Source organism: Crocodylus siamensis, chromosome 3 (assembly GCF_052110815.1).
Source record: "Crocodylus siamensis isolate JL-2025a chromosome 3, ASM5211081v1, whole genome shotgun sequence".
NCBI classification, from domain to species: Eukaryota; Metazoa; Chordata; order Crocodylia; family Crocodylidae; genus Crocodylus; species Crocodylus siamensis.
The window spans coordinates 223,542,128-223,566,910 of NC_143397.1; positions in this window are offsets into that span (position 1 = coordinate 223,542,128).

A 24,783-nucleotide genomic window follows, 5' to 3' on the forward strand; every position below is an offset into this window, starting at 1 on the left:
CATAATTACAATGCATTAATGAACGTGTAGACATACTCACTGAACAAAATATATTTTAAAAAATGATCATAAACATTTGGTATATTTAACATATAGGAATGACATTTAAAAAAATTGCCCCCTAAGTTGTGTTGGAATGCATGTATGTCTGCATGGACATCTGTATAAGTATGCAATTACCATTTTGTTTTACATCCATTTGTGTATCTAAACACCCATGTTGTGGTTACAAGGTAGATCCAGTTCCATAAATACTACTGTGCTTGGTATTTACTAATTGATAATGCTAACATGTTTTTATTTGAAAAGGTTTTGAAAAAATGTGTTAAAATATTTTTTGTCATGACAATCTGGTAACATTATCAATGCTTCTAAATATGTGTAAATATATCAGTAACAATTGAATAGATACATCTATAAGATATCAAAATTGTTTTGATATAATAAAATCATTTTTATTTCAAAATTATCCCAGGGAAATTGTTTTATTTTGTAGCTCCTGGTTTTCAGTAAATTATACAGTTTTGGGTAAATGAAAAACTTCAGTAATGACTGATAAAAATGTTGATTTAAAGTCTCACTAAAAGCACAAGATAAATCAATTAATTTTAAAGTCTCACTAAAGCATAAGATAAATAAATGAATACATGCTTCCACAAAGCTAGCATACTCTGTATTCCTTCTGGAATCTCACATACTTTTGGCTGTTCTACCCCACTTTCCTCCGCCCAAGATTTGCTCTATCAACAGAACCAGCCTTAATTTTGTGCATAAGTAGTTTTCCAACAAGCATTTACATGCTTTCTGCTATACTACCCATAAACTCCTTGTAAAAATGCATGAAATCACTACCTTACAAATACCTTAAGACTTACCTCTGTATGGTGCCCACTGAACAGTACCAGTTGAGAGTGATTAGGCAGGTGTTGAGATGAGACCCCTGCCTACTACAAAAAGCATGCTTATTTTACACTCGCTTTGTCCTCACCCCTCGACCACTGCTTTATCCACCTGCTGCATCTTGTCAGATTCTGATTTTGTCAAGGGCAGGGAACGCATTTTTATTCCTATTTAGTACAGTACCTAGAACAATGGGGCCATTATGGGGCCTCCAGGTATTTTTGTAACACTAGTAGTAGTAGTAGTAGTCAAATGTTCCACATTTCATTCATAAGGTAGGACTCCATTGGCTGTGAAATGGCTTCTTCCAAGGCCAGTCACTAATGCTTCCTCATCATCCTGGTTTTCTTTGTTTAAAAATCCAAAATTCTTTGGTAAAAACCCCAATATTGATATATTTACAACTTTGAAGCAATTTGAAGCCTACCAGTGCCTCACTATAATAAAGTACTCATTATAATAAAGTAAATTCTAAATACAATAAAAGTTCACTTAATTGGCATCTTACAAGCCAGCATACTCAATTAACCATTATGCCGGTTTGTAAGATAAAGTGAAACTGGAAACGCCCACCGTGGCACTTCTAGTTTCTCTCAGCTCCCAAGGCCCGGGGCAAACCAGCCTCTGCTGCAAAGCCCCCATGGTCTGGGGAAATAACAGGCTGTGCAGGACTGTGTGGGGCCTGCCTCCCTATCCCACGGGGCCTGCAGGGCCTGTGGGAGGGGCAGCGATGCGTCGGGAGAGGCGATGGGAGAAGCGGCGGCCTGGGCCACTCAATTAACCAGCATATTTTGTTATCCAGCATCCCTCATTCCCGGGGGATGCTGGATAACAGAGCTTTTACTGTACCTATATATTTTGGCATTTGATTTTTTTTTTTCATAGAAAATCAGACCTCCCCCTACCCCCTTCACTCACCAGGGTGTGGGTCCAGCTACAGCTGTCCTACTTGCTGCTTCGTGGTGCTGAGCTGCCAAGATATGCCAGTGCCCTGACCTTGCCCATGCTGTTGCCCCTCACTCCCAAGCCATACCCCACCCAGCCCTGCCAGTGCCCCTCACTCCTGACCCACAGCCCCCTGACCCTGCCAGTGCCCCTCATTCCCAACCTACAGCCCCTCGTTCCTCAGTACTGCTGGTGCCCCTCACTCCTGACCTATAGCCCCCTACCCTTACCAATGACCCTCGCTCCAGATCTGCAGCCCCCTGACCCTGCCAGTGCCCCTCCCTCCCAACCCACATCCCCTCACCCCCCAGTTGTGATGGTGCCACTCACTCCTGGCCCACAACCCTCCATCCCCACTGGGGCCCCTCACTCCTGACTTACAGTCCCCCAGCCCTGCCAGAGAGGGGCCCCAGCTGCCAATGCTACAGGACCCAGTGGCTGTATCCTACCTGTTCCCTGCTCCATGGGAGCCAGCCACAGCTGGCCAGCAGGTCTTGAGCCCTGGCTGCCATGGATGGGAAGTAGTGGTTGCTGTGGCTGGAGCAGAGTGTGGAGCCCAGTCCCCCACCCCCATGGGCAGCATGGCCTGAGCAGAGCCTGTGAGGGGTGGAGGTGCAAATGGGAGTGTGGGAGGATATGGACTGCCCATTGTGGGGCTCAGGGCTTCCCTCCCTGATACCCTCCCCCCAGAGGCCTCCACGGCACAGTGTATGGGACATGGTGTGGGAGGGTGGAGCAGGGCAGGGAGATTTGGTGCCACCACCACCATTGGGAGCCCCATGCAGGCCATACCTCAAAGTGCCCCCTGTCTACTTGGCAGCAGAGGGAGACGGCAGCATGGAGTTGTGTGTTCTCTCCCCCCTCCACTGTTTCTAGGCAGGCAGAGGGCACCTCACCTTGACAGCATGGCTGGCACAGGGGTCCAAGCAGTGATGGTGGCAGTCACAGAACCAAGACTCCCTGCCCCACTCCACCCTCCCACATCAGGTGCCACCCACTGGGCTGCAGAAGTGGCCAGATCCATCCCCACACCCCACTGTGGTCACACAAATCTGAGAAGCACCCACCCCTCCATTGGATTCCTGATGCATTGCCTCTGGCACCTAACCCCTCCCCAGGAGTGTACACAGCCATGGGGAACTCCCCCCCTCCACAATCACCCTATGGACAAGCTGCCTGTGGCTCCATCCTGCTCTGCAGGCAGACCCTGTTTCCATGCATTTCTGCCTTGGCCCCAGACCCTGGGCACCACCCCAGCTGGGCATAACCCCCATCCCCATCCCCACTACCCTACTCCCTCCCTCACCATAGCTCCCTCACAATCTGCCCTTTCCCCCATCTCCCCCCAACATTGCCTATGCCCCTATAGACTTACCTGCAGGCAGCTGGGGGAGTTGCTCTCCACCACTGTCTGGCTGCATTGCTGGCCACATGCATGTGTGCACATGTACACATGCACGTGACGCCCCCCCATGTCCTGCTCCCTCTAGCCCCAAGCAGCCCCTTGTAGGCTGAAACTCTACCAGCATGCAAGGCGAAACCTGTGGTTTCCCATATTTTTCTCCCTTAATGGAGAAAATATGAATTTTTCTGCAGCAAACGGAAAATCTGGATCCACACTCAAATGGAACAGGGTATAACACCACTATCCATGTTGGGACAGGGAACATGGGAGCCTGCATTGATCTCTTGAGGAAGAATGACTTCAAGAAAATTTCCCTTGATTTCTCTAAAGCAAGAAATGGACATCACCCAGGATATGTTCTTCTCCCAGACAGACCAGAACAGTTTCATATGAGGGACAGGTGCTAAATCCCAGTAGCAGGATGCTAGGACTATTGTACCAGGTAGAAGAGTCTCTGCTCACTAAAAGTAATTTGATTTGCTATAATATTGACCTTTAATTAGATACATTTAATAAATGTGTCTATTTTGCATACGGCCAATAGACTAGGGAAACTAGTCAAAAATTAACTAAATAATTATGAGCCTAACTAATATGACTACTAATAGAGAAAAGGTTTCTGGCTTTCTGCTAGAGAAAGAACTAAAGAAGGTTGAGCCTACCCTTTATAATCTTAGATATGAAAGGTACAATTCCACCTACAACCCACATGAGCTGTGGTTAGCAGACAGACCCACATTAGCATGCCCTGCTAAGCTAAAGAATATGTAGTGGGCACATGCACACCAACAATAGAACTTGTACTGACAACTGCTCAAAAAGAAACTGCTAGTATCTCTGCTGCTTGAAGGTCTTGAACCCACATTTGCCACTTGTGACAGAGAACCTTTGGTTCCTGTCACTTTTAGGGCTTTGAGTGGCAGCAAGGCAGCTGGCAGGTGCTGGCCAGCCCTGATGAGGCAGTCACATGACCCTGTGAGGGCCATGTGATTGGAGCAAAGAGTGGAGCAGACTCCATTTTAGATCAGGCTCTCGGGGCTGAGCCAGTAGTCTGCTGCTGACAGGTGGCAGAACAATACTGAGCTGGGCAGCTGCTCAGGAACCCCTTGGAGGTAAAGGCAGGATGGCAGGAGGCTCCTGGTCCTGGGTATGACTTGAAACTGTGCCATGCTGGGGAAGAAAGGCTTGGTGGGGCTACCTGTGGCAGGGTAGCTCCCCAGAAATGCGAGGTCAGTTGCCTCCCCAGTGAAAAGTGGATAGGGGCACCTCATAACCCCAGCCTGTGGTTCTAGAACAGACAAGGGGCCAGGTACATTGAAGGAGAGGCACCTGATCCCCTGGGGAGGTAAGACCCAAGCCTCAGTGACGGGGGGAAGAGGGGTGGCCCCAGTGAGGGGAACAGAAAGAGACAAGTGTCTGGAGAGGGGCTTGTGGCTAAAGCAGGACTAGTGTTAGGCCTAAGGATCATCATCTGTAGAGTAGGCTGCAAGAGGCACCCAAAGAGCTGTGGGGGGATCACCCAGAGTATATGTAGGCAAGCCTGATAGCCCAAAGGGGGGCTGCTTAATGGAGCAGGGCAAAGTGAATGAGGTGAGTGCATGGGTGACTGGTGCCTCCCCAGTCTGGGGGCGGGGCACCAGCAGGGTACAACTGGGGTGGGGGTGGAGGGTCCCCAAGGGCCAATTATGGCGACTTGGTGGGAGGAGGTCTGCACGCAACACAGTGGTGGAGGAAGTGCTGGAACTTCCTCTGCTGGCACTTCTGCCACCAATGTTCTGCCAACGGAGCCAATTTCAGGCAGGGGGTGGGGGGCACAAGTGCTCCTTACACGTCGCCTATGGGTGAGTGTGAGAAGCCCAGCAAGGGACAAAGTTTGGTCTGGCTTCTAACTAAAGCAACTACAATGTTGGATGGCATCTGTGAGGCATGGGACACGGTAAGGGAAGGTTGGAGCCATGTGTAAATCCCTTGGCATCAGGTGTCAAATAGGCAACCTCCCGCTTATTACATCTAGTATATTCCAACAAGTTGTGGCAAGTGAGACTGGGCAGACTGCCCTAGATGAAGGAGCCGCCAATATGGTGTCCAGCCATAAGTAGGCTCCTTCATCACACCACTTCACAGAAGAGTGCCCTAAATACCTGGCTATACAGCATTTAAGAATGGAAAGTGTTTCAAGAAAGTGCTCATGCCTGTGAAACATGGGTGGAGGGAGATGGCCCCCTGCAGTTGTATTTCAATTCCTGAGAGGGTTGAAACTTAAGCCATTCTCTATACTTAGGCATTTTTAAGGGCTAGCCAAACAGGTTTCCAGTCAGCAGGCTAACTTGTCTGAAACTCCTGCTTTAGAATTTAACTTTCCTGAAGCGTTGCTTAGGGAGCATGGAGCATAGGTGTTTAACTCAGGGCTGTGGATTCTGCTAGATGACAGGGAAATATGTTGGGCACTACAGCACTCAAAGGTGCAACACTTGAAGTTACACATTACACTTAGACCATACTAAGAGCACTTAACATGCAGATGCTCATGTTTTAAAACTCATTAATTTAGATTATGTGCCCTCTGTGTGCCTCAAAGTTATGCCACTTCAGGTGAGGATTAACTCTGGGCTGTGCTACATAGCTCATTTTAGGGCAACTTCAGTCTGCTCCACAGAGATAAAACCAGTGATTTGCAGTCCTTCAGCATCCCAGGGTGCAGCACTCCCAGCCCCACCCTTTTCAGAGTAGGGATAGAGGCCAGATGCCCTAGTTCCTAGCTATACCCAAGTTCACCAGCCCTCTAGTGGCAAGTCAGAGCTGTTCATGCAAGAAACCATATTAACCTTTTAATGTGAGACCACTCATAGCATGTTCTAAATTTTAACACTGCTTCACACTCCACAGATTCAGCAGGGGCAAAGTGTAATGTGTAACTTCACCCTTAATCTATCCCCCATCAGTGCTCACTTTACAAAAATTCCATTGTAGACTCCACATGCTACAATAAATGGATCTACTTTTTGTCTGGGTTCCTACAATTTAACCTACCATACCAAGCAAAGCATGTAAGAGCACCTTTTTTGCAGTGTTCTGTAGCCCACCAACAGACATGTCCCCACAGTGTCTTCCTTTCTGATGTAAAAATAACTTTTTCCTCAGTACAGGAAAAGGCAACCTGAAATGAAGATCTTTATCTATGGATCTTGTTTATGACGGCATGTTAATTATATGCGTGTGAAAGTTATAATTACATTTTGGTTGGCTCTAAAACTTTAAGTGAAAAAAGAAAAAGTCAACATTCTTTGAAGCATAAAATAATGGCAACCTACAATTCCATTTCCATTTTACAGAGCACAACTGAAACCCTGTCATGCCTGCCTACAGTGATGACTGGATAAGAACTTCCCAGAACAACATGACTGAAAGCATCCCTTCTTCCAAGTCCTTCATGTCATTCAAACCCAGTTCCAGGAGCATTGATTAAAAAAAAGCTCTAAACCTGCAAAACTCACTGAAAAATAAAAACGATGGAATTCACTCTTTGATGGGTAAAGATCATATGATCTTTTTAAAACCAGTGAAAAAGTTTTCATTTGTCTGACTTACCATCTTGATTTTTCACTGTAAAATGCCCCAGTTGCAAATTAGTTTTTCTCACAGAATGAGCAGAGCAGCTGGGTGCTAGGCAACAGGAGATGTATCAGAAGGGGAAAAAATGAAAAAAAATATTTTAAACCTAGTGTCTTTAAGAGAATCCAGCTTCAGTTAACTAGGGACCACAAACATTAAGATACCTTAATCAGAATGATATGCTTATTGCTGGGCATCACTGCAGGGTGGACGTGGGGTTGGTTGGAGGCATTCTTTGTTCATGTCTATACTTTAAAATGTTTGATTTCCTCTAAATTATAACCTTAACTCTCTTAAATTTCTGATTTTCATTTATTATTATGTCCCTATAATGATTTTGCCATTACATTAATAATAAACCTTAACTACATAGTTAACTGTATAACTTCATAACATAGTCTTCCTTCTAGGACTTTAGAGTTGGGTATTAAGTGGGTATGTATGTAGGTACAACTGAAAGACACCCATCAGTATATAAATGAAAAGGATAGATTTTTATATTAAAGATAAATAAAGGAATTGGCTTTGAATTAAAGGAGCATCCAGAAATACTGGCTGGTCAGAAATTATAGGAATGAACACTGATTTAACAAATTAGACAATATATCAGTGCCCACTCATAAAGCTTGGTTAGTTAACAACAACATTTTAGGACATGAATAATTTGCTCAATGTATTTAAAATGTTTGCCTCAGTAGCAATCAGTCCCAATCACTCTCTTTCCAATACAGCTCGGAGCTATCCTGTTATGATGTTTTCTCTTTTGACCACATCTCTGATATTATGTAAATCAAAAACCACCTTACCTCTTGGAAATAATGATGCACATATTTGCTCTGTTTAGCCACTGCCACTGCCTCCTTTTCCTGTCCTTTCATATAAGCTGCATCTAAATACAGAGATTCTTAGATGGAGGGTGCCAAACTCAGTAACTATGAATGCTATTAGTAGTCTTGAGCACTACCGCTCCAAACAGTCAGTGCAGTACCATAGCAACTTCCAGAACTCAAAACATCAATCTCTGGCAGCATCCATGACTGCACAGTGTGATAGTCGTATGTAACAAATGGCTTCCTGGGCACCCTAACAAGGGAGATTTTGATATTCTGATGACAGCTGGAGAGAATGCAAGGACAAGAATCATGAAAACAGGAAGATGGCATAACTCCTTAGAACGAAGTTAGGGACTTTAGTCCTTGGACTCCTTTCTGCTGGAGAAGGTCATCCATTATGTTTCTTAAAGATCCTGGATGTTGGATCCTGGACGCATTTCTTTACAATCAACCACATGTGAAATCCCAAAAATCCTAGTTCAGAGTACCAACAGGGTTTTCCACCACTTTCTGTTGGAAAGTGTCTGACTCCATATCAAATGCACTTTATTTGCAAATGAATTAATTTTCTAACTTCTGGTCTTGTAAATTCAACCTGAATTTGATGAAACATGCTGTGTTCTCCCTTTGTTTCATATTATTATCATTAATAATAAGAATATGCAGTCAGACTTTAACTGACTTAATGGTACAGGAGGAAGAACAGAAACCTGCTCTCTCCCCCAGAACTGCATTGGCTCTGCAATTGTAATAAATGGGTGAAGTTAAATGGCATAAAGGGCTGCAGAAATGCTGCATGTGATGCTGTTTATACATGCAAAAGCCCAGCCCTCCACCAAGTGTAAATTCGCATAATTAGCTTGCACTCAATGGAGTTATTTCTATTTCACCAACTGAGGATCTGGTTCTTACTTTTCTGGTTCTTACTTTTAAGGTGAACATTGTCCTCGGGAGTCCTCCAATTGAAAGCCTTTCAAAAATATTCATGACCTTGTTGCTATTAAAAACAAACAGGAGGAAAGAAAACTCCAATAGGCATTATTTTAATGCACTGTATAAAAAATAACACATTTTGCTAGTTTTCTCCATTCTGAATTTAACAGAACAATTTATACTTCAGATGATATTAATAATGCAGATGCAATGAGACAGGACTAAGCAAGATGCCATTATGTTGACTTTGCTCGATTTAGAAAAGTAGAATGGAAAAAAAAACACATAAAAAGACATTTTATTTTTCAAACAGCTGAGGTGGCTTTACAAGCACCAGAGGTTTTGAAATAAAAACCATAAACAAAAGTAGTTCACTATTTCACTGAAGATGGGCTAGTGAAAGAATTATTGTTCACATCAAGTCAGGTGGAAGATGTTTTTGCAAGAATGCAGCATATACAAAAATCCCAAGCTCTCCATTTTTGTTATAGCCTCTAGCACCACCAATTCTGTTCTCCGGGAACAATAATGATTCTATTCCAGAAAGCTATAATTTATAGTCACAATTATGGGATGGTTGAATAATTTTGACTGCTACTTTTGAGGGTCTCTACATAGCAGCAAAACCTACACTAGTCTAAAGTCATAGTATGAACAACAGCACTAGCAATAATCCCCAATACAAATCTTGCTAATGTGCATTATAGAAGAACTGCAGAAAGCTCTAGAGCTATCAGCTATTTTGTTATAACATCTCATAGAAAAAAATATTCAGTTATCAAGAATTATTCTGGCATTTTATTATAAATCATGACCTCATCTACCTTTTAAACTGATTTTTGTGAACAGACTGGGACAAACAGGGGTCTATACAATAGCTTCTTGCACGTACTCAGGCACCCACTAGCACTGTTTAATTATTGAACACAGTAAGGTCCAATAAAAGATCCACCCACAAAAATTCTTGCCTCTTTCATACTTGTCACATGATTTGCCCCATGAAAATGCTCTACAGCCATGTTGTGACAGAAGAGCAAGGCTGCAGAGCACTGTAAAAGTAGCTGATCATGCAACAAATTTACCCTCATTTAATGAGGGTTCTAATGAAGGAGCTCCAAAGGGGTGTGCCTTAGGGAACTAGTGTTCCCCAGGGTCAGTTTGTCAGCACAATCAGGGCTGGGATGATGCAGCCTAGCTCCACCCCTGGTACTGCCTGCAAGAAGGGAGTGGTGGAAACAAAGGGGAAACAAGCTGCAGGCTGGGATTTACCAAGGCTGAGCTGGAGAGAGGCAGGTGGATTGGATACTGCCACCTCAGAGCCCCCTCCCCGCCACCTCCTCCTTCAGTTCAGGCTCGGCAGACCACAACCCACAGCTCCCCCTCTCACCTCCCTTCCTACAGACAACACCAGAGCTGGGAGTGGGGGCAGGACAGCATCAGCTCAGCCTGATTATGGGACAGGTAGGCAGGCTTGATTCCCCCCTCCCCGAACAGGAATATGTCTGTTCGGTTGGGGGAGGATCATTCTAACCCACGGTGCTTTATGCAAAGCGTCATGAGTTAGAGCAGGGACCTACACATGTGTCAGCACCCTTATTCTCCAAACAGTATTGTAGGTCAGGCCTGAATTATATTCTACTCCCTATATTTCTACCAATTAAATGTTATTACTTTATTTTTATGTAAGGCTTTACATTGCAATTTGTACTAAAGATACCAACCCATGTCCCAATTGCCTGGCTCTTCCCATTGAAGTTTGTATACTGTTCACATAACTAGGGGTGGTTAACATGAAATGGATTAAAGCCCATTCCTGCCACCCTTTATTAAACCAGTAACTCCTACATGGTGTCAGCTATGTCTTGTACAAGGACAGTGGTGTGTACTTTGTTTTACTCAACCTCAACTGAAATCCAAGTCTGGATATATTTTTCTTTCTAGCAATGAACCTTCAAGAGCAAATTGGATGCTTATCTTGCTGGGATCCTATGACCCCAGCTGACTTCCTGCCCTTTGGGCAGGGGGCTGGACTTGATGATCTCCCGAGGTCCCTTCCAGCCCTAATGTTTATGAAATCTATGAAATGAAGCCTGGATACTAGATACCAAATTATACTTGCTCTAGTCGTGCTGAGAAAAGGGGAGGAGAGCCCTTTTCCTCTCCATCACTCCTGTGTCAGCAGTCAGGGCCACCCCTGCAGGGGGCAAATCGGGGGACCTTGCAGGCAGTGCTGTACAGGCCCTGCCGCAGCTGCCATGCACCACTGCCGCCAAGCACAGCCACTGAGCACTGCCAGCTGCAGCTGCTCACTACCCTCCCTCCCCCCTGTTGTTGTCGACGCTGCCACCAGCTTCTGCAAGTGGTCACCACCCCACCCCTTGGGCCTGCATGGGCTGATATGCCCTGGGCTCTGCATGCCCCTGGGGATGACTCTGTCAGCAGTAGCTGAAACTCACCAGCCCATCCATCACTCTGACGAGATCCATAGAACTGGTCAGTCCTCTGAGGGTTTTGTTGGAAAAAGGTGATTTGGGAAAACTTAAACGTTTTGTGGAAATGGACCAGCAATGCCCTAAGCACATGTAGACAAAGTTCTTTGGGTAAATCTGATATCTTTTATTAGACCAACTCAAATAGTTGGAAAAATTCTTCTTATCAAGCTTTTGGGTTTAAAAACCCTCTGTCAGGCTGAGAAAGCATCTGCAATTGGTGTGTGCTCTTCCTGACTGGAATGAACAACCTACATCACCTAAGCACAGAGGTAATTTTTTAAAAATTTCCACAGAAACACAAGAAGAGTTCTGGTGGCAATCAGTTTTGTTTCTGGCCAGCTCACCTGGAAAGCTGGGGAGCACAGGATTCAAAGGTCTACGGTTCTAGGGCACACTGCCATGAAGACTGATTCTTGGCCAAGGACCTACCACTGCCACTGCCCAGGGGCTTTTTAACTCACTGCTCTGGTTGGCTGGCTCCAATCAGCTCTGGGTGGGGCTGCAGTGGGTCCCACTGTCCAGAACCCAGGATTAATTGCCACTGAAGTTCCCTGCTGACTCCCACCCAGCAGGAACAGCAGGGCAGGGTAGGGCATGGCACGGGGGGAGGGGGTATGTGTGGTGCCCCCCCGACCATGATGTCCTGGAAAGTCACTCATGCTGGCCACCCATAAGGCCAGCTCTGGTAGTTATGGCACATATGCTACTACAATAGAGACCTGAACTGGAAATAGAAAGTAGCAACTTTATCACTTTTATACCTAAGCATTATATCCTGCCCCAAGACCTGCTGGTGTGGGTATAGAGAGTTCCAATTCAATGGAAATGACATAGCACCACTGCAGAACTGAAGAAGAAAGAATATGCTTGTGGAATCCCTTTGGCTCTGCACTATCATCTCTTTTCTGAAGAGCAGAACAGGGGAGGAACCAGAGGGTCTGTGACCCAGAGCCAGGAGTACAGTAATCTTCCTACCACCACAGCTCTAAAGCTGCAGCAACATCTGAGAGAGGCTCTGCTATAGCTCCATAGCCAGAGGAGCAAGGAATCTTTCCTCTCCTGCCCACACATAAAGTTGCTTCAGCTCTGCTTCTTGAGCTGAGCACGGAAGCAAGGATTGGGCCTGTAGCAGCAGCAGCTATGCTACGTTCAGTAGCACACAGATGTTAATCCAACATTGCTGTTACTCTAGTACCTGTTGCGGACCAGTAGGGGGCACTTCTGCATTGAGCCACCCACCTCACTGTGCCCGATCAACTTCCAGGCTCTGATAGCCTCCCTGGGGGCACCTGACACCTGACTGACCCCCTTCTTGGAGCACACCCGCTATTCTGAGGGTAACACTGCCACTACCCAGGGATGGGCTTGATTCTGGCTCTGCGTACCCTGGGAAACACAGGCCTAGTAGCCCTCAAAAGGTACTTGATTCACTTCAAGAACTTGGGATGCTTCCCTCAGTCAGAAGTACAAGTAGTGTTCTCCCTTAGTTAGCCAAACCAAGGGGACCCCAAGGCATAATCTAGACCCACTCCAAGTAAGTCTCCCACACTAGGTACAAAGGACAAGGGGTAGGGTTAGAATAGGGTACAGGGTAGAGCAATATCAAAGAAATCCCATAGAGCAAACTGGCATGGCTGGGTAGCCTTTGATCACGGATCTGAGTTACTGCAAGCTTTATATCTATTAGATCTCAGGTAGCTTATTCACAAGTATCATCCAGAGGCAGGCGGAGATTCCCTCAGGAGGCAGGCAGTTCCTTGATCATGAGTTCCGAGAAAGAGAGCAAGTTTCAGATGATCCAGCAGTTTTCTCTCCGAGTCTTCCTCATGGCTGCTGGCCCCTCCTCCTGGGCAGTCCTTAACTTATATAGTTCTTATGACCTCATTTACTTGGTCCAATGGAGGCCAGCACCTGTTGGCTGTCAGCCAACCAATTTGAAATGCATCACTAGTTGCTGGGCAGACTGGCAGTTCCTAACTCCCCAGGGAGCCCAAGCCCCTCACCCAGGTATGTGATGCCAGTCATGTAGGCAGATGAAGCAGGTTTCCCCTCTCCCTCAGGAATGTATCCAGCTCAGGTTACCAAAAGAGGGTAAGGTGTGTACCCTCTGCAGAGCCCATCTTAACCAAGTTGTCACAAAGCAGAGTTTTGGGGGGTTAACAGAGGTGGCCTTCTGCCACAGTACCAACACTTAGAAAAGCAGATGGAAAACTTTAGTGTTGTTTACTGAAAACATGCCATTGTCTATTAATCACCATCAATACATCCCAAGCCATCAGAAGAAGTGCTTGATTAATTCCATAATTGGGGTACCTTCAGATGTGTTATATAAAAATAAGATAAAATCTACTCAGTTATACATGCTATCAGTTCTTCTGTGTGGACAATTGATTTTTGTGATTCTTTCAGTTTGTCCCCCAAACCAAAGAAGTCAACACAAAATCAATGTGTTTTTAACAATATGAAAAATATCATAAAACCTATATTGGGTGTGTTTATTAGAAATACAGGACATCTGGAAACCAAGATTGGGGAGGGAAGCTAGGTGCCGTTCACAAAGGAGGAGAGGAGGAGAAGGAAGAAGAAAGCAACTGGTGTAGCACCTTTATGCCCAATTTAGGTCACTAACCCAGAATGTGGAGGACCCAAGCTTTAATCCTGGCTCCAAGAAGGCAGAGAGAGTGTCCCAGCTGTGAAGAGGGAACCCTCTTCCACCTCCTCCTTCATTCTTTGAATGGGTCTAACTCTGCCTGTGAATCTAGCATGGTATATCAAATAAGTTTCATTTTGGTAAAGCAACCAGTCTTTAGGGAGCAAAATCTGGAACACAAGCTGAGATGTTCCATAGGCCTCCAGAACCAGGAGAAGCCTACACCACTTTTGATCCTTTAGCATGGCATTCTGGGAAGGCTAATTAATCCTGACTCTCAGCAGAGCTAATTAGCATAGCCACATTCATCTATCATGGTTGCTAAGAGGAAAAGCTATTTTGCCCATGCAGAGTACTGTATAAACATGTTACGTTTCTTTTTCCTCATTCAGAAGATATCCCAAAGTTACCTCCCAACCAGATGTTGTATGGCTGTGTTTGGCTGGTACTAGGCAGTGGCATGCTGCATCTCCTCAGGTGAACACTGACTAGTAGGGGTGTGCAAAGCGGGCCCCATTTGATTCAGTTTCAGCCCAAATCAGGGACAGTGATTCGATTCGTTGATTCGGATCACTGTCTCTGATTCGATTCGGCCAAATCCAAATCTGAAAATTCGATGCTGATTCAGAGAATCAGTGATTCGGACATAGAAACATCTTTAAAAGTTTTTTCTACATACTTTGAGGTAGCAAGGGCAGCTCGTGATTGCTGCGATGCTGGGGTGCATGAAGCGTCCAACAGGAGTGCGGGGGGGGTGGCCTTTATGTGCTCAGCAGCAAACCCAGAAGTGGACTGGAAATACTTCTGGTCCACTTCTGGGTCTGCCAGGGAGCATGCAGGAGGGCTCCCCCATGCCCCCCCAGCTCAGCGATAGGCTGCAGGGGGACCCCGGGTGCCCCCCCCAACCCAGGAGGCACCAGTTACCAAACGGGGAGGGTGCAGCAGGGCCCCTGTGTGTTCCCTGGCAGACCTGGAAGTTGACTGGAAGTGCTTCTGGTCCACTTCCAGGTCTGCTGCCGAGTGTACTAGGGAGCCCCCGTGCTTCTGTGAGACATTCCATGTGCCCCAGCATCGCAGCATTCATGAGCCTGCTACCTAAAGGTACGTAGAAAACAATTTAAAGCTGTGTCTATGTCCAAATCTCCGAAACTCTCTGAATCAATTCAGAGGATTCTAATTCAATTTGGAGAGATTAAAAGGTCCTCTGATCCGATTCAGATTTGGAGATTTGGCCACTGAATCACGGAGTGTAACAGGGGGGTCTCTCAGGGCTGGTCTGTCATTGGCCCACCCACCTTCTTCTGGGCCAACCATCCACCTCCTCTCCTGCCATGCCTTGATGATATATAAGTATGGTGTTAATTAGGCAGAAGGCTGCCCATTCTTGCCCCGATGTCAGGGGGCACTATCTGCAGCTCCATTCCTCACCTACACAGCAGCCCAAGCCTTGCAGATGGCATCCAAGTTAATATTACTCCCGGCCTGACACTGGAGCAACCTGAGTGCAAAGTTGGGTTTCACACACACACACACACATTCATACCACCTCCCCTCTCACAGGGGGCCTCTTCTACTCCGCCCCTCTCTCACTGGGTCCTCTGGCATACTGCCCATTACCAGGCCACTCCACCACCCTGCTCTTTCTTGAGTAACCTCTATGGGCCATCAGGCTTTGCTACTCACATACTGGCCACGCCACACAGACCCCTGCGGTTCCTGCGAATTCCTCTACTCTGCATGCTCTGGTCTTGTGTCAAACCTAGGCTAATTCCACCCCACCGCCCCTCACCGGGCAACTCTATACACTCACACACATATACTGGGCTCCCAGCCCTCTGGTTTCCCCCTCACTGGGGCCACCCCCTCACTGGGGCTCCATACCTGCCCCCTCAATGGGGCTCATCTCTGCCCCCTGACTGGGGCCTCCCCCACACTGGGGCTCCTCTTGTGGCTCTGTTCTTTCCCTACACTGCAGCCCATGCCTCATAGATGGCATCCACAGTTCTTAACATCACCAGCCCCACACTGGGCCCCAGAATCCTCCAATCTGGATCTCAACAAGATCCCTCCAATCAGGCAGCCTACTCTACCCTCATTCTGGGCTGCCTAGCTCCCTGAACTCTTCCCTCTCTCAGGCGTGGCCCCCCAGGAGCTTTGGCCACACAGGCCCTGGCCTCACCTCCAAGGCCAGGTATAACCCCAGGACCTCAGCTCTGGGCACCCCTCACGGTGGGCCCTTGGCCCTTTTGACCCTTCTGGTCCTGGCCCCAGCATTGACCAGTCAAGGGTGTTTCAAGTCAGGCTGCTGAGCCTGTAGTCCACTCTGTAATTTGGGTCTGCCTTCTTGGTCCTACTATGGGGTAACCCACCCAGTTGTGGGAGCTGGGGTTATTAAGGTGCCCCAATTCACCTTTCACCAGGGTGCTAACTGGCCTGGTATTTCCTGTGGGCTCCCATGCCACTGGGAGCCCTACCAGGACACCCACTCCTGGCAGGGTACAGTTTTAGGTCATGGCCAGGGATAGGAGCCTCCAAACCATCCCCTTAAGATCCTGCCCTTACCTCCAGGATGGAGCCTTGCAGCCAGGCAATGTTTCTACCTGGCCTGCCAGCAGCAAACTGTTCTGTTTATATAGGCATCCAGACTGCATGGCCACTGCAATCAAGCACCTGCTGGCTGCTTGTCTCAGCCCTTAAAGTGGCAAGCACTAACAGTGCCTACCACAGGGAGCCCCCCATGCTTCTGTGGGATGCTCCATGTGCCTCAGCACTGTAGCATTCACAAGCCTCTGCTACCTAGAGGTATGTAGAAAAAAACATTTAAAGCTGTGTCTATGTCCAAATCTCCCCAAATCAATTTGGAGGGTTCTGATTCGATTCAGAGAGATTAAAGGGTCCTCTGATTCAATTCAGATTTGGAGATTCGGCCACCAAACCAGGCTGAACCATAGCCAAATTGAATCAGGGACTGAAGCTTCGCACAGCCCTACTGACTAGTGTTGGAGAGGAAGAAATTCAGAGCAAAAGGGATCCATTTTTTAAATTTGAGACAAAAGTCCTATTTTAAGGACTCTTTGGGGATACGGGCATACAGCTCTGGAATATGTAACTGTCCTAGAACATTTGGGATGGTTGGCTGCTTTACATTTTGGCAATGTCCAAATGAACTATTTTAATTTTTCTGATTCCCCCCACTTCAGCCAAAAGCCATTGCTAAGTATGACCTAAATTTTAAAATATTTTTGGCACCACTGTACATGCCCTGTGTCATCCTGCCAATATTTGGGTGGTCATACAAGCCCATTTTCAATTTTCTCTCTTCTGTTGCTGTGTTAAAGTTGTACATAAAACAGCAGAGATATCTGCCTTCAATCCAGCAGTCATTAACCACACAGATCATTTTATTCACATTGGGAGGTGTCACGTGAATGACACATGTGTTTAAGTGTTATACATGTGTTTAAGTGTTTGCAGGATCAGAGCATTATTAACAATATAGCAGGATCTGACTATACAGAGTGATACCAAAGACACAAAATAGAAAGAAATTTTCCTCTCAACACTCTGTCAATTACGGATACAAAATATTTTTAGTTCCACAAGCTTAAAAAAGGAATTGTTTAACGTATTCAAATTTTTCCACAAAATGTACCAACATTTCTGGGCTTCAAACAACTTTATTTTTTAAACATATATGTTTTTCTTTCTCACTCCCTTATTCCTCTTTTGACCCTTTCATTTTCCTCCTCTCTCTTTATCCATCTCACTTCTTAAAATTGGTACAAAGGGACAAATATGAAAAATTAAATGCCACCAAACGAGGCAAAAACCAACTCCTAAATATATAAATACCATTTATATAAACACAGAACTATATATATACATACACCGACACACACACAAATATATGTATATGTATGCATGTATCTTTATACGTATGTATCTATTTGTCTAGCTATATAAATGGCTTAAGGGCCAGATCCAGTTTGGTCACTAGGTCTAGGGATAGATATTACACATAAATCAATTTAAGTGATCAAAAACTGGTTTAAACTTGTAACAGAACATAAGATCAGTGCACGTAAACCAGTTTCAAAATGGTTGAAACTGGTTTAAGATAAACCGGGTTGAATGTACTATCAGACTTAACTGATTTGGGTCAAACCAGTTTATGCAATGTCTGTCCCAGACCCCTTCCTAGTTTAAATTAAACCAGAGTTCCCCAGCATACCAGGGTGTATGTAGATGAATTGGGGGCCCTAAATTGAAGCAGTAGTTTTTTTAAAACATTGCTTCAGCTTAGGGCCCTTTAAACCCCTATGTTGTGCACACATCCGACAGACTTACCTTCCTTTCTGTGGGCGGGGAAGGGGGGGAGGGCGAGCTACTGGTGGGCGGAGTAGTCCCTGGCCTGCAAGGGAAGGGAGGGGGGAGGAGGCCTGGTGCTTCCTTCCATGGCAGCATCAGGGCCCCCCCAGGTGGCACCTGCCTGCAGGCACCCAGCTCAGATGGTCCTGGGGGGCACCGCAGCCACAGAGGCCCCCATGCAGCTCAGGCAGGCAGGCTCCAGGGAAAAAAAAAAGATCTGGCTTGCCATTTTTTGTGGGTGGAGCCTGCCTTCTCAGGCTGCTGCCAGGCTGCCTGTAGGGCTTTCTGCAGAGCTCCTGAGCTCCATGGAGCCTGCTGCTTCGCTCCACAGCTATAGGGCAGCAAACTAAAACTCCTTGGAGTTTTGTGCCTTTAATAACTTGGGGTGCAGTTATTTATGTGCCTTATGTTTGCTACACTCCAAGTCATTTAAGGCACATTACACCACCAAATTTCCTGCAGCAGTTGGAACTAATGCACAATACACCACCAACACATGCAAATGCCACTGACACATGCACTGACACTATTAAATGATGCAAAAGCATTTAGTCCACTTTAAAACGTTGTGCACAGATGCCCCTTGATTTGTCTACACACAGCCCCAGATGTTTTTCAGCCCTGGACTGGGCTGGGCTGGGCTGTCTACTCCAGAGAACAGGGCTGGCCCTGCCCCTCTGCTCCCTAGCCAGAGCTCTGGCAAATACAGCAGGCACAGCAGGGTCTGCCTATCTTCTCCCTCCCTCCCCCCACACTCACTGCTCAAGCAGGGATTCCCCCCTTTCTCCCTCCTACAGCATGGACCCCATCCCCATGGACCCTAGGCATGTGGTATGCTAGCTAATGCCGAGAGGTGTGTATGTATGTGTGTGTATGTGGTCTCTCCAATTTCATTGGGACAGGACAAAGGCGGACAGGACAGTGTCTACTTAGGGCTTTTTGGAGCTAATCAACAGGTCAGCTGGTAATGTTCCTATGTTCCTTCCTTGGAAAAATCTATTTAAGAAGAGCTTGAACTAATGGGAGAGGCTTTTGTTTTGCTGATGGGCTGATAAACGCTGAGTTATCAGCTCCCTTCTGGCTTCCTCACCTGTCAAGTTTGCTGCAGACAGTATGAAGAAGCAGGGAGAGGAAGATTGAAAAGCTCAGTATCATCAACATATGTATGCAGTCCATACCCCAACTTTGCCTCAGAGTGCTAGCCAGAGGCCAGGGTCTGGCAACACTCCCAGCCCTTGAGCAGTGAGTGGGGAGAAGCTTGGGACTGTGAAGGTAGGTTGGGTGTTTAAACTCCTCCATCATCAGAGCATCCTGCCAGGGAGTGGCCATGTCCTCTCCCCCACTCCCACTCAGCACTTTGGAAGGGAGGGCTACTTTAGTGCCTCCTGGATTCTAGCCTGAGCCACTGCAAGCATGTGCCTGCATTTCTTCAGTCCAGAGGGGATGTATGTACAGTTACAAACTGCTTCAGCCTAGGCAGGTTGAATCAATTCAGGTTCAGGCTTTTTGAATGTCTGTCCCTACCCTAGATGTTTAAGCAGGAGATATGGGCACAATGTAGGCAACTGTCTGCCAAAGAGCAATCCAAATAATCTCTGCTCCACAAGACACAAAGCTCAGCAGGCACTTTTGCACAATCTAGTGGTTACAGTGCTCACCTAGGGAGTCAGAGATCTTAGTTCTAGGCCTCCTTCAGGTTGAGGGGATTCAGTCCCATGATGCTCACTTTCCAGCGGAAGGCCGCAGCCACCAGGCTCTAGATCAGTGTATGTGGTGAAACCTTCCACTTGTCCTATTGGGAGAATGTGGGATACTGGGCAACTAAAAGCCAAGAATCATGAGGCCAGAAGGAGAGGAACGAAGATGAAACCCGACTTATTACAATACTCTACCTCCACTGGGGGAGACCTGGGCTCTTGTTCCTGTTCCCAACACTGTTTATGCATTGTACATTAGACAGTCAGTAGTTAAAAAAAAAAAACCCACCTGTGAACATGGAAGAATGGTATCATCATGCTGTGCACACCTCAATGAGCACTAGTCAGTCAGGCATCTTCTCTCAGGTAGGTGTTTAGTATTGTAAGGGAATGAAGGCACCTAACGTGCAGCCCAAGTCAGGTGCCTAAATCGGGAGTTCAAAGGTATCCCTGTGCTAAGCATGTACTACTGGCTATTTCAAGGTACCTGTGGACTTTGTAGTTGCTCATTGAAAGCATATGTGTTTCCTGTGGACTGTACAAGGGCCCTTTGTACCTAAATCTGGCTAATTTACATCACCTAGCTGGGACAAAGAGCTACATGTCTAGGGAAGAAACTCTGTTGCAAAATTTCAACCAACACTCTTTGCTACATTATTACATTTTTAAGATTTTCCCAGGTTCATGATTTTAGCTAAAACTGACCTAAATAATCCTTAGAAGAAAATCTGCTGACTGAGAGTCTCTAGTTTTAACTGCAAATGTTTGGAACAACGCTGCAAGTTTTCTGGGACTGCTGTACCCACTGCATAGTTCATCTCAAGTACCTGCTATTATCTAATACTGTAATAACTAATGGTGACTTTTCCCCCAGCATTAGGCCCTCTCCTACAGAACAAGGACTCCATATCATTGTTAAATTGACAGACTTATGTGCAACTTATTTTATCTACAAAGTAAGTTGATAAAATATTTATCAGCTTTCAGGGACTTAGCATGCTATGTTATTTTCCTCTCTTGGAATCTTCTTGATTCTGGCACAATACTCTGAAGCACTTAAGGGCAGATCAGCTTTTGGCAATGGCAAACTGTTTTCCTTTGCAAAGGACTGTAGTGTTTTGCAACCCATTCTTGGGTGGCCAATTACAGGCCATTTATGTATCCCTACTGACAAAAATAAGACACGGTTATGAGTCTCTCCTCTCCGAGAGTAGAGGTCATAGTAATGATACGAAGCATCAAGAGCTAAGGACAGGATTCCCATTTTGTTTTTTCTAGAATGCAATCTGATTTCAGCACCCTGGTAAATGTAAGAAATGTTAATAACAATATATACAAACAGAAATATATACAAAACAAAGACTGAGCTTACCTGACCCAAGCTTCTTTATACAACTGCATAAGGACCCTTATAAAACTGGGCCCTTCATGGTCATAGAGGATTATTCTTAGTCAGTACTCTGGGTATTCTTTTCCTATGCTTCAGTATGTACATGTACAAGGTTAGGCCTAATCATCTGAAACAGCTATGCCAAGCCCATTGGTGCAGTACAAATGCAGGTACTCCAGATAGTTAGCTCTAGTACCTTTGTGCTTTTAGCTCCTATCATCAGAAATATTTAGGGTGCAAAATAAGTTGGGCCTGAGAGTGAAGACGTGGGTAAACTGCCTACACATTTCTTTTCCATCCTTCTTAGTCTCAATCCTTCTGCCAGGGCATTTTTTAGCTAAGGAGAAAATGTCATCTGTGTTGAATTTGGACATGATAAACAACTGGCTTTACTTTATTTCCCTGGTGGTACTCATCATGACATCTCTTTGTCTCCTTTCTTCAAATCATTGGCTGCTTTGCCACCAGCAGCTAATTTGTGCCCCACATGGTTGGATGGATAAACTCTAGCTGTCATATTAAATTGCCAGACTTAGCTGCTTGCCTGCCCTTTTATTATACAATAGCACAGATCAAATCAGAATAAAAAGAATGTCTCACCATTGAGGGTGTCCTCAGTGTTTCACTCTGCGGCCAGGAAATCTGCTGTTCTGGTACATGCTGTTATATAGTATTTATGGCAGATGCTTCATTAACTTTTCCACGGATAATAGAGTGAGGTCTCAGTGTCAAAACTAGTGTAAAAGATAGTATTGAAAGCAATTTCAGCATCTTCCTGGCTTAGACCAGACTTCTGCCTTGGAAACATGTTCCTTTTGAATATCAAAGGGAGAGAAAAGGAAAGGGATAATCATAATAAATTTGCTAAATATAGAGTGAAAAATTGTAAAAGATGCATTGTAGGAATATGTGCAATGGGGTTAGTCACTGCAGGCTTGATCCTGTTTTTCTCTGATGCAGGCAAAACTCTTACTGATGTCAATAGGAGAGCTCATTTTAAGCAATGACCTATGTGAACTTGGACTCTGGTAAAATGGCAACTGTGTTTTCCTTGATAATTAAACTTCCATTTTTCCTTTACCATGGCCCCTTCCACTTGCCCCTAGACTATTTTGAAAGAGCCTGGCAGTGACTGGACAGAAGCACATCTCTCAGTTGTTGTTTCAGTCTCTGCAGGGAGACAGAACAGATATACTCTAATTCACACGCACAGGCAGGTAGTTAGATGTCTATATTGCCTTAACTCAAGCAGAAAGGCTGATTTGATAGTGTGGACCCTATGCATCTCCCAGTGCCTAGACACTGACATGACAATTATAACAGTGAATTATTAGCAACTATTGTAACTGCATTTGTAGCAGGAAACAAATGCAGCTCACCAGGGATAGGAAACAAGACTTGCATTTGCTCCCCTCCCCCTCACCCAGATTGAGGGAAGTAGCAATAAGGGTTATGGATACCTGCCCTTGGCACTAGCCCAAAAGCTCCCACAATGTTAACCAGAATCTGGATTGTAAGAATACACAGAGATGTATAAAGTATCCCAGATGCCTCATTTGCAGCACATATTTGTGCTGCATTTTAACACCTATCCTCTGAAAAAAGATGCAGGGTAATAAAAAGAGATGTTCACAATTCAGCTGTCAAACAAGGCCCCAACTTTGTAAACACTCAACTTTACTCTGCAAGTAGTCCCATAGACCTAAATGCCTTAAGTGGGCTTGTGTGCCAATTGGACACCCAGAGAAATTAATGGGGATTCTTCTGTTGACGTTGGTGGCCCTTGGATGAAAACTAAATGAAACAAAGCTAACAACAGCTAATGGATTTGAACTGATTATATAATGTTTAATATATAAATAATGTATGTACAAGTAGTAATTCTTATTCTTATCAGAAACTGAAAACAATGGTATACATGGATCGAAAGGAACTCTGATTATTTTGAGGACCTATATATCTCTTGCTGAAATATTACTATTTAGTCAGTCACAACAGATGTCCTTAATCTTTAATAGCAAATGAAAGCTATGACTATTTTTCCACATTCTCTACCAGGGGAAAAATGCAAGTCACAGAGCTGTGAGAAAGCCTGGCAACAGAATTATACAAAACAGAAAAACAGACCACAGTATTAGTTACCACTGTAACTAGGAAAGGCATCACTACGGGAGGCAGTAGGATACAGCTAACTGGACAGGGAATCAAGAAACGAGGGTTGTCTTTCCAGTGCTTACAGATCAAAACAACATTTTTGATCATGGGTACCTAAAGTTGGGTCCTGTTCACTGGCCTAAATTGTATTGGCAGAGAACTAGATTTGGGGTGACTGAAATTATATGTAAATTTGTGACACATATGGTGAATAATTCCAGCTGAAAAAATGAACCCCTTCCCTAAGAGTCAAAAACAATTGCCAAAGATCAGGGTGTGCTAGACCTCACAGAAGGAAGTAAGTAGTAAAAATTATTTAGCCAAATGAACAGGAAAAGAACAAAGGAAAGAAATGGAACCAATTTTCTAAGTACACAAAGTCAAAATGAAGGCTAATTTAAAATTTGGCCTAAAGTGTAAATGAATACTTTATCTCTGTTTTTAGTAGATATGCTGATGTTCAATACAAGGAGAAAAGGCAGGATGGTAAGTGGAACTGAGACTGTGGAAATGAAAATGATCATATCTGACATGAAAGCAAAATTCTGAGAGCTGCTTGTGCTTAAGTCAGAGGGATCAGGTAAGCTCCCTACTAGAATCATGAAAGAACTGGCAAATCAAATTGCAAGTCTGGTAGCAAGGATTTTGAATACAGTGGAACATGTGCGAAGAATAGCAAATGTAGTACCTATATGTAAGAAACAGGGTGGAAGTGGGGGAGGGAGATATGTCAGCTACTACAGGTACATTTCTGACCCGCATACAAGAACTAAACCACTGGTGTTCAGCCTTCCAGCCCCACAGGCCAGAGAAATGGCAAGGGATCCAATGCAGGATTGGCACATTGTCTCCCCATTCACATACACCCAGAGATGGCTGCGTGCCAGCCTAATCTATGCACCTGGATATAACCATGCACCAGCCCACCTGTGCCCAGATACGGCTATGAGCCGGCCAAACCATGTGTTCCTAGATACAGCTGTGAGCCAGCCCAACCCTGCGTGCCCAGATCCAGGCATGATCCATACCAGCCAGATCTATCACACAGGGTGACATCAACCACCCCACAGAATTTCCCACAGGTCCAGAAATTTAGCAGCAGGGGAGCAGCAATTAAAGTTGCCACTGCTGCCCTGCTGCCAAATTTCCGGACCTATGAGGAAGCCTATGGGCCAGATGACAGCTCCCTGGGTCACAGGTTGAACACCAGTGACCTAAGCAGTAAGTAAGACTTTAGAAAAAAGTTTGAAGCAAAGAATAATTAAAGACATGGAGATAAAAAATAAGATACACTGCAATAAATATTTATCAAAATACTGATTTCAAAGGAAATACTGCATATCTAATCTACCTAGATTTCGGTAAGACATTAGGTACAGAGCTATGTGGGAAATTAGCAGTTAA